Genomic DNA, 9,964 nt, shown 5'->3' with positions numbered 1-9,964 from the left:
CCAGATGAGGCCTCACCAATGTCGAATAGAGGGGAACGATCACATCCCTCGATCTGCTTGCTATGCCCCTACTTATACATCCCAAAATGACATTCTTGGCAACAAGGGCACACTGCTGACTCATATCCAGCTTCTTGTCCACTATCACCCCTAGGTCCTTTTCCGCAGAACTGCTGCCTAGCCATTCGGTCCCTAGTCTGTAGCTGTGCATTGGGTTCTTCCGTCCTAAGTGCAGGACCCTGCACTTATCCTTATTGAACCTCATCAGATTTCTTTTGGCCCAATCCTCCAATTTGTCTAGGTCCCTCTGTATCCTATCCTTGCCCTCCAGTGTATCTACCACTCCTCCTAGTTTAGTATCATCCGCAAATATGCTGAGAGTGCAATCCACACCATCCTCCAGATCATTTATGAAGATATTGAACAAAACCGGACCCAGGACTGACCCCTGGGGCACTCCACTTGACTGCCAACTAGACATGGAGCCATTGATCATTACCCGTTGAGCCCGACAATCTAGCCAACTTTCTACCCACCTTATAGTGCATTCATCCAGCCCATACTTCTTTAACTTGCTGACAAGAATACTGTGGGAGACCGTGTCAAAAGCTTTGCTAAAGTCAAGAAACAATATATCCACTGTTTTCCCTTCATCCACAGAACCAGTAATCTCATCATAGAAGGCAATTAGATTAGTCAGGCATGACCTTCCCTTGGTGAATCCATGCTGACTGTTCCTGATCACTTTCCTCTCATGTAAGTGCTTCAGGATTGATTCTTTGAGGACCTGCTCCATGATTTTTCCAGGGACTGAATGAGGCTGACTGGCCTGTAGTTCCCAGGATCCTCCTTCTTCCCTTTTTTTAAAGATTGGCACTTCATTAGCCTTTTTCCAGTCATCCGGGACTTCCCCCGTTCGCCACGAGTTTTCAAAGATAATGGCCAATGGCTCTGCAATCACAGCCGCCAATTCCTTTAGCACTCTCGGATGCAACTCGTCCGGCCCCATGAATTTGTGCACGTCCAGCTTTACTAAATAGTCCCTAACCACCTCTTTCTCCACATAGGGCTGGCCATCTACTCCCCATGTTGTGATGCCCAGCGCAGCAGTCTGGGAGCTGACGTTGTTAGTGAAGACAGAGGCAAAAAAAGCATTGAGTACATTAGCTTTTTCCACACCCTCTGTCACTAGGTTGCCTCCCTCATTCAGTAAGGGGCCCACACTTTCCTTGGCTTTCTTCTTGTTGCCAACATACCCGAAGAAACCCTTCTTGTTACTCTTGACATCTCTTGCTAGCTGCAGCTCCAGGTGCGATTTGGCCCTCCTGATTTCATTCCTACATGCCCGAGCAATATTTTTATACTCTTCCCTGGTCATATGTCCAACCTTCCACTTCATGTAAGCTTCTTTTTTATGTTTAAGATCCGCTAGGATTTCACGGTTAAGCCAAGCTGGTCGCCTGCCATATTTACTATTCTTTCGACTCATCGGGATGGTTTGTCCCTGTAACCTCAACAGGGATTCCTTGAAATACAGCCAGCTCTCCTGGACTCCTTTCCCCTTCATGTTAGTCCCCCAGGGGATCCTACCCATCCATTCCCTGAGGGAGGCGAAGTCTGCTTTCCTGAAGTCCAGGGTCCCAACATGATTCCCAACATTCTGTTAGCTTATTTTGACTGCTGCTACACATTGAGTGGATGTTTTCAGAAAACTATCCACAATGACTCCAAGATCTTTAAGTGGTAACAGCTAGTTTAGATCCCATCATTTTATATGTATAGTTGGGATTATGTTCCCCAATGTGCAGTACTTTGCATTTATCAACATTGAATTTCATCTGCTATTTTGTTGCCTAGTCAGTTTTGTGAGATCCCTTTGTAACTTTTCGTAGTCTGCTTTGGACTTAAGTATGTTGATAGTTTTGTAAACTCTGCAAACTTTGCCACTTCATTGTTTACCCCCTTTTCCAGATCATTTTATGATTATGTTGAACAGTACTGGTCCCAGTACAGACCCCTGGGGGACACCAGTATTTACCTTTCTCCATTCTGAAAACTGACCATTTATTCCTATCCTCTCTTTCCTATCTTTTAATCAGTTACTGATCCATGAGAGGACCTTCCCTCTTATCCCGTGACAGCTTGCTTTGTTTAAGAGCCTTTGGTGAGGGACCTTGTCAAAAGCTTTCTGAAAATCTAAGTATATCCCCTGGATCACCCTTATCCACACGCTTGTTGACTCCCTCAAAGAATTCTAGTAGATTGGTGAGGCATGATTTTCCTTTATAAAAACCATGTTGACTCTCCCTCCAAAATCATGTTCATCTATCTGCCTGATAATTCCATTCTTTACTATAGTTTTAACCAATCTGCCTGGTACTGAAGTTAGGTTTACTGACCTCTAACTGCTAGAATCACTTCTTTTTTAAAAATTGGTGTCACTTTAGCTATCCTCCAGTCATCTGGTATAGAAGCTGATTTAAAGGTGGTTACATACCACACTTGTTAGTTCTGCCATTTCATATCTGAGTTCCTTCAGAACTGTTGGGTGAATACCATCTGGTCTTGGTGATTTATTACTGTTTAGTTTATCAATTTGTTCCAAAACTTCTGCTAATGACACCTCAATCAGATGTTTCACCTAAAAACAATGCATCATGTTTGGGAATCTCCCTCACATCCTCTGCAGTGATGAATCATTTTGCAGATTTGTTTGGTGAGGGTTTTTCTACTGGAACAATAAGTCACTTTCTACACTGAGAACAGAGGAAATCATCAGATAAGAGAGGCAAGTGGCATCTTCATGGAGTCCCTATGCCTCACTTCTGCCTCTGTAGCCGTTCTTCTCCCTTCTTGCTGATAACTCTAATGTGGTTTTATTGGAGTTGCACAACCTGTCTGTGGCTGCTCCCAAAGCCCTACATTAATGGGGGGAGAGTTCCTCAGCACTGAGGGGAACAACTACAGCCTGGGGCTGCATTATTTTTTTTCTCAGTAACCTCTGCAAGTTTAGGAGTGGATGTGGCTCGCCCTCCATCCTGGCCCTTCCAATTGCAGACTGTCCATTCCCTGTGTGACCAGACCCTACCTGATTTCTTTAAAATTGCTTTGGAACAAATATGGGGAGAGGAATCAGTAGGACAGGTCAAGGAAGGGTCAGAAGAAGCGAGATATGGTGTATGTTAGGAGGCTGAGCAGCTGTATCCCAACAGATATGGAAAGAGATCTTTCATTTAAGAAAGTTGCAGAATAGTTTGAATGCTCCTATCGTCTATGTACAAAAGACATGCCAAGGTTAATAAATGGTTAATTTATATAAGCAAACAAAAGAAAGCATGACAAATCTATAATGAATTTGAAGAGAGTTTGGATGAAAAAATTAAACTAAGTTTTTTTTTAAAATGGTTGCCTAAAGTTAAGAGCCCAACTCTGGGCCCCGTCTTGTACTTTTATAATAAAGAATACCTAGCTCTGACCTAGAGCTTTTCATCAGTAGAACTCAAAGTAGAATGCAAAGAAGGCAAGCATCACTCTCGCCACTTTACAGATAAGGAAACTGAGGCACAGAAAGGTGAAATGACTTCAAGATCACCCAGCAGGCCAGTGGCTGAGCCTGACATAGAACGCACATCCCAATCCACTAGGACGCACTAACTCACTGCTTAAATGACTTACACAAGGAGTTGGAAGAGGTATGCCTGCAGGAAAGGCTAAATTGGACATACATGAACAAAGGCTTGTTCAAAAGTGTGCAGCAAAAAATCTTTTCCCAGAACTTGTTGAAAATCTGATGATGTGAGTGCACAAATATGCTCCCAGTGTAATGATTAGCCAATAAAGGCTGAAGTGATTTTCAGATGTTGTATGATGTCCACAAGCCCTTGATTGGATGTCACCTGGTGGAAGATGAAAAAGAGGACAATAGACAATATTTAAGAACCATTGACAAATATGTCACTGTCATGGGAACAGACTATAATGGACCAAGAAAAGTGGCATTAGACCAATGGAAGCAGAATAACTGAGTTGCCTTATGTGTCACAAGGCATGAGAAAATCTAATACCCAATTTAAGAGTTCAATTGGAATGAACAACAGCTTTTGTTTTCTAGATTTTCCAGTGTTTAACCTGTATTTCTGACAATATTTCTAGGAATTTGCATACCCCATAGCTCAGTTACAGAAATTGTTTAACTGCATCCTTAAAATAAACTCTTTGAAAATGTAATTCCAGGTGAGTTCAACATGCATTAAACAAACATAGTGAAATGCACCTACTGGTGGAGGGAGGGGGGAAGAAATGAGATCAGCTATGGCTACCCATGCTCCTTTCTAGCTGTATCCCCCAGACTAAACTACCGCTCTGAGGGGTACTAAAGCAGTGTGGGATCAGGGAAGAGAGAGCTTGCAAGAGGGTGCCAGGCTAGGGGTGGAGACTGAATCCTGCAGGAGCAACAATAGAAGCAGTTTTAGCTTGGACTGTTGGATACAAATGATGCTATCAGACAATGGTTCATTCAGTTTTGACTCTGGACATTTTCTGTCCTTCTGGTGGCTTGTGCCAACCCTCTTGAACAGTTGCCTCCTGCACAGTTTTTTCCCTTTAGTTTCATTTCATCTGCTCTCTATGGTAGGCTTGAGAAGACCATGCCTCTCAATATTTCCACTCCATTTCTCTATTTTTCTTTATCTAATCTATTCCTATCTTTCCCTTCACCCAACATCACTTTTAATAATAAAAATAAAACCCAACCAAAATATCCTGTAAAACAACCAATCATGGGACAAACATGACACTTGGAGACCTTAACTCCATTCATTCTTCTTGTATGTTATAGTTCTTTCCCCACAGTAAGCCTGCTTTCTGTATTTGAATTGTAAACTCTTCTGGGTATGTCTATCTTTCACTCTATACCAGTGGTGGGCAACCTGTGACTCTGATGCGCCGCATGTGGCCCGCAGGCAATCCACTGGCGGGCCACGAGACCGTTTGTGTACATTGACCACGGCAGGCACGGCCGTCCACAGCTCCCAGTGGCCGTGGTTCACCATTCCCGGCCCCCAGGAGCTGTGGGAAGTGGAAGGCTGCATCTCCCTGCGGCCTGCATGGCTTCCCACAGCTCCCATAACAATGAAGATTATTTTAAAATACACTGCAGTACAGTATAGTGGATGAAGAGAGGAAAGCTTTTCACTAGTGTACCAGAATTCAGTGCATATATTATTGCACACAACCTTTTCAATGAGTTCTTAGAATTCAGTTAAAACTAATATCAGATACTTCAGGAACAGGAAAATGTTACCTGGGACAATATGCCTGCTTTCTCTTGTTGCTGAGCTCAATTCCATTTTTTTTTCCTCAGCTCTTTTATTATATTTCTCAATCATTCCCTCCAGAAATACATATATGATTTCAAAAGAAATCTAGATATGCTTTGTATCTGTTGCCTTCTTCTGTAACTTATGATTTATGCTGAAAACTGTTTGTGACGACAAAATAGTTCTGACCAAATACATCATTTATTCTTAGTTTCCTAATTGTTAGATTTGTGTCACCCAAATGCTTAATGTTTTGCCACAAATTTGTCTCGGTTTTAGTTTTTTGTCAATACCTTAAGTATTTAGAATACTTCACCTCTTTTTAGGTGAGGATATCCTTTTATGATGTCATCACTATGAAGATTGAAACCTGATATTACCTTACTTTTTATCTTTCAAGTGTATGATCAAACTAACGGAAACTTTCATGACTTTAAAATTATATTCTGATTTTTTTTTAAACCAGATGGATAATTATCTCACTATGAGAATTTGTCAAAAAGAATGGAGGTGGCTTTGGAAGGGATGGGTACTATGTACTAACCTGGCAATATGGTACAGTATGGGTTTGCACATGTCTATAGTTTATTTTGATTGATATATTCTTGGCTTTATCTTTCAGTGCTAGCATTTGCAATCATTCTCAAATGCTAGAAATATGATCAGGCTGGTATCTCTAACTTTTGTCATGTGGGTGACTAGTAGATTTTAAAATTTTCAGGTGGAATGTGGCTGGCAGATGAATCTCTGGATGAGTGCAAGATGTCTAGTAGCTTGAAGTTGGTTCTTTTGCTGTGTCTCAGTGAGTAAGTTTCTTTATGAATTGTTCAGAATAGGCACTAGCAAAGACAAGTTCTTCCTAAAAAACAGACACTGCTGGGGTTAGAGGACTCTTATTGTAGATTATACAAATATGAATGTATTTATTCTGATTTATTCCTGAATAAATACAGGAAAAGAAATGAGTGTCACTTGTTAGAGATGGGCAAAAGGGTCACCAGCCCTCTTACAAAGACTCTGGAACGTCTTAGTGGGCCTAAGTCAAGCATCTTGTGTTGATGATCTGTCCTCTTGATACTGAGGCCACATTAAGACACCACTACACATACATCAAAAGGTTATCTCATTCATCCCAGGACTTCCTTGCCTCAAACCCCAAGAGAGGGTCATGCAAGCAGAATGAAATATAAGCATTCTAAAATGCCATACTTAATTGAAGTATAACTCGCTTTTCTGAAGAACTTGTTGTATACTAGATACTCTTGGCCTATCTTTTTATATGCAAAGTGTATTTAGAATAAAAGAGATCCTCAAATTCACACCCAGGGGTACAGTGAAGACTTTAGAATTGCTGAAGTTCTCAGAGACAAGTGACATAAATTTGCAAACTTGTCCACCATGTTCCATAGACTTTGGAACTCCAGTTCCAGCCCAAGCTGCAAATTCAAAGTACTGTCTATACAGTTAGTTTTAGAGTGCTAGAATCTACTGGACTAGCCCAAATCTGACCCAGGCTGGGAGACTTGCTCCTGTGGGTTCCAGTATGCTGCGTAAACATATTCTACATGTCTTACTTGCTCTTGAAAATGGGATGTAGGCTCCAACCTAAACACTTCAGAAAATTTAACCTCAGGGCTCTTATACCTATAACCTCAGACTTCGGTTGCTAATATGGAGCTGCATTACCACAGGAGGAGCTGTGGGAAATATCACTTCCCCAGAGAAGTAAAATGCCTCCTGGTGCTTCCTTATATAGAAGGGAAACACATCTGCTGCAATAGTTGAGTTCTGCTGTCCTGCCCAATAGCTGGCATAGTGATACTTTGTGTGTGTGTGTGAGAGAGAGAGAATTTATTTATATTCTCCACACACATACATTAGGCAATATTTAAAATGTTGCCACTTAATTTATGCACCTAAAGAAGAGCAGAGATCTCTTGAAAATCCTTCCGCAATTATGTTTGCTGAGCTCTTCTGAAAATCTGGCATTTGTCTATCAGTAGACATACGGAAATCTGGTTATTTGCTGTGAGAACACTAGAAAGAAAGTTGATATAGGCAGTACACAACAGCAGGGTAATATTGCAGCCCAGCACTCAAGAAATAAAAATAGACTTGTCTATTTGGAACAAAGAAATAAAGTGACACAACCACAGAATTTGTGTTGGTGAGTGGTGAGGCTTTGTTGTCTTTTCACAAACAATTAATGTCAAAATTCACCATTTTCCCTTTATATGAGGGAATTACCAACAACCACAAGTCACTACATTTTGACCTGTTCATTTTTTCTGAGCCATTAAATCACACTATTAAGTACCCAGTTCTTGTGTTTTTCCCCTTGACTTTAAGAAAACATGCACAAAACACTGACTGCAATGGGAGTTGAGGAAACTTTGCATCTTACTGTATCAAGTCCTAAATTGATTTTTTTTTCAAAGTTTCGGAGTTTGCTGCATGGTCATTGAGTCAGCTTGCTGTCTCCTCCTAAATCCTCATCACTTAAATATCCTTTTCTTGTATATTATGTGAGATCCATAAGTAATCTTTTGAATGCCTTTTCTGTTTCTCTTTGAACACCTCCTGTTTTCTACCTCCTGTATGTTAGTTTCTCACTTATTTCCCTTTGAATTCCCCTTATTTTGCTTACTTCACCACCTCCTGAGAAATGTCATGTAGATACCATAAAATAATCATTGTTGAGATTAAATTACTTCATGAATTATTATTTAAAGGCTCACTTCAGTGTTGACTGAGCAAAAATATTTTATGTGGGTCCCGAGGTACTGTTACTAGACACTCCTAATCTTGCTTGAATGAGAATATTATAATGTAGTCAGAACAGGAAATCCTACATTCAGCCTATAGTGTAATTGGATTCTGGAAACATGGGTGGAGAGTGAGACTGTCTTTCATTTGTCCAGTTGGTGCCAAATTCATCCTTTTGTGTATGGGTGATTTTGACCCATTATATTTTGCATTAAATATCCTAAACATACTGCTGTCATCTGGATTTCAAAGCTACATATTGTTGTTTGACTGTTATAAAATTAGCACTATACCCAGTGCATTTAACAGTCTTACTAAAACATTGCAATATCATTTGGAACTTATATAATAATATACAAGACTAATTTCAGCAGATCACCATCCATAGAAAATAATACATTCTCCTCATCCCAAGAGAAGTGACTCTGCTCTAGTTGAAACTGTGCTTCTTATGGGACCATTCATTTTACATACAAACCACTCACTTAAACTATTCACTGTCAATGCATGAAGTCCCATAAAGGAAGTAGTCTCTTCAAATCAGGGCTGATATACACTCTAGCAGAGTACTACAGTGGAAACTCTTGTTGCATTCTCCCGCCATGTCCCATCCCTAAATAGCAGAGTATTTCAGTCAATCAGAAGACCTTAAAGTCAAAAGGGGCAGGAAACAATGTCATTGAAATCTGTTCATAATGGTCCCTGGTGATGAGTTTACTTACAATAGAAGGCTTTCAAAATTATGAAACACTTTTGCTTCACTTAGACATTTAATCATTTTAAAAGCCATTTATTTTTTCTGTACTCCAACCTGATGAAAAGTATTCTTTAAATAACTTAAGTTTAAAGAGCTCCTACTATTTTAAGATGTTACTATATGTAACTTAAATAGCAGAGCGTTATTGGAAAGTAACATCACTAAGTACATATAGCTTGCATTAATAGCAAGAGGGGAATCGAATAGCCATTCCTAATGTTTGAAAGCTGAAAGCTGCAAACAGGGCTCTTACGATTAAAAGGTATTCGTTCAGTCATAATGTTGATAGGCAAACATGGACTCCTCTTCACCCCCGCTCGCTCAAAAAATGGCTTTTGGGCAAACGATCAAAATAATCTAATGATGATGTGATGCCTCATGGGGGGTTTTAATTGAGGTACTTAGTCTCTTCTATAGATTGGACTCTGTCAGGCTATATATCTAATGATGCGCTACAATCTCACCTCATAGTGAGGAAAGGTATTGCATTACTACACACATCCTGGGTTGCCTGGCCAAGAGATATGTGTACCGTGGTGAGCAACTCCCACAATGCAAGTCATGCTAGACTGACCTTCAGTTACCATGAGACACTATGTTAGCATATCCAAATCAAAATGTTTCCAAACATTTGCTTATTTGAGATGAAAAATTGAAATTTTCTGTAGAAAGCAGATACTTTTTGCTAAAAATGTAATTAAGTTGAAAACCTAATTTTGCATCCAAACAGTTTCAAAAGAAAATTTTCAACTAGCCCTACTCCCTAATATCATGTCCTTCATTTATGCCATGTGAGTGTGTGCTGGTACTATGTGCCATTCCCCTATATTCCTCGTTTTCTGTGTTTTGCTTACACCTTTGGGTCCAGTTTTCCCTCTGGGGATGTCTCCCCGGAGAGTAGATGACCACCTGAGGTCCCTTCCAACCCTGATATTCTATGATTCTCCCCTCAGGAACTCACTTCCCTGCATCAGAAAGCAAGTATCTCTGGTGCATTTGGCCACTTCCTATGAGCACCAGAGAGCTATTGGGGAAGGGACTATTCCCTTCCTGTGAGTGCAGCCAGTAGAACTCTACTTTCTGCATTCCCCCTGCTGGCTGACTCTTGTGTTGTCTGACTTTC

This window comes from Lepidochelys olivacea (genome assembly GCF_965140295.1).
Source record: "Lepidochelys olivacea isolate rLepOli2 genome assembly, chromosome: 4".
NCBI lineage: Eukaryota > Metazoa > Chordata > Testudines > Cheloniidae > Lepidochelys > Lepidochelys olivacea.
Note: the sequence above shows the minus strand (reverse complement) of the source record.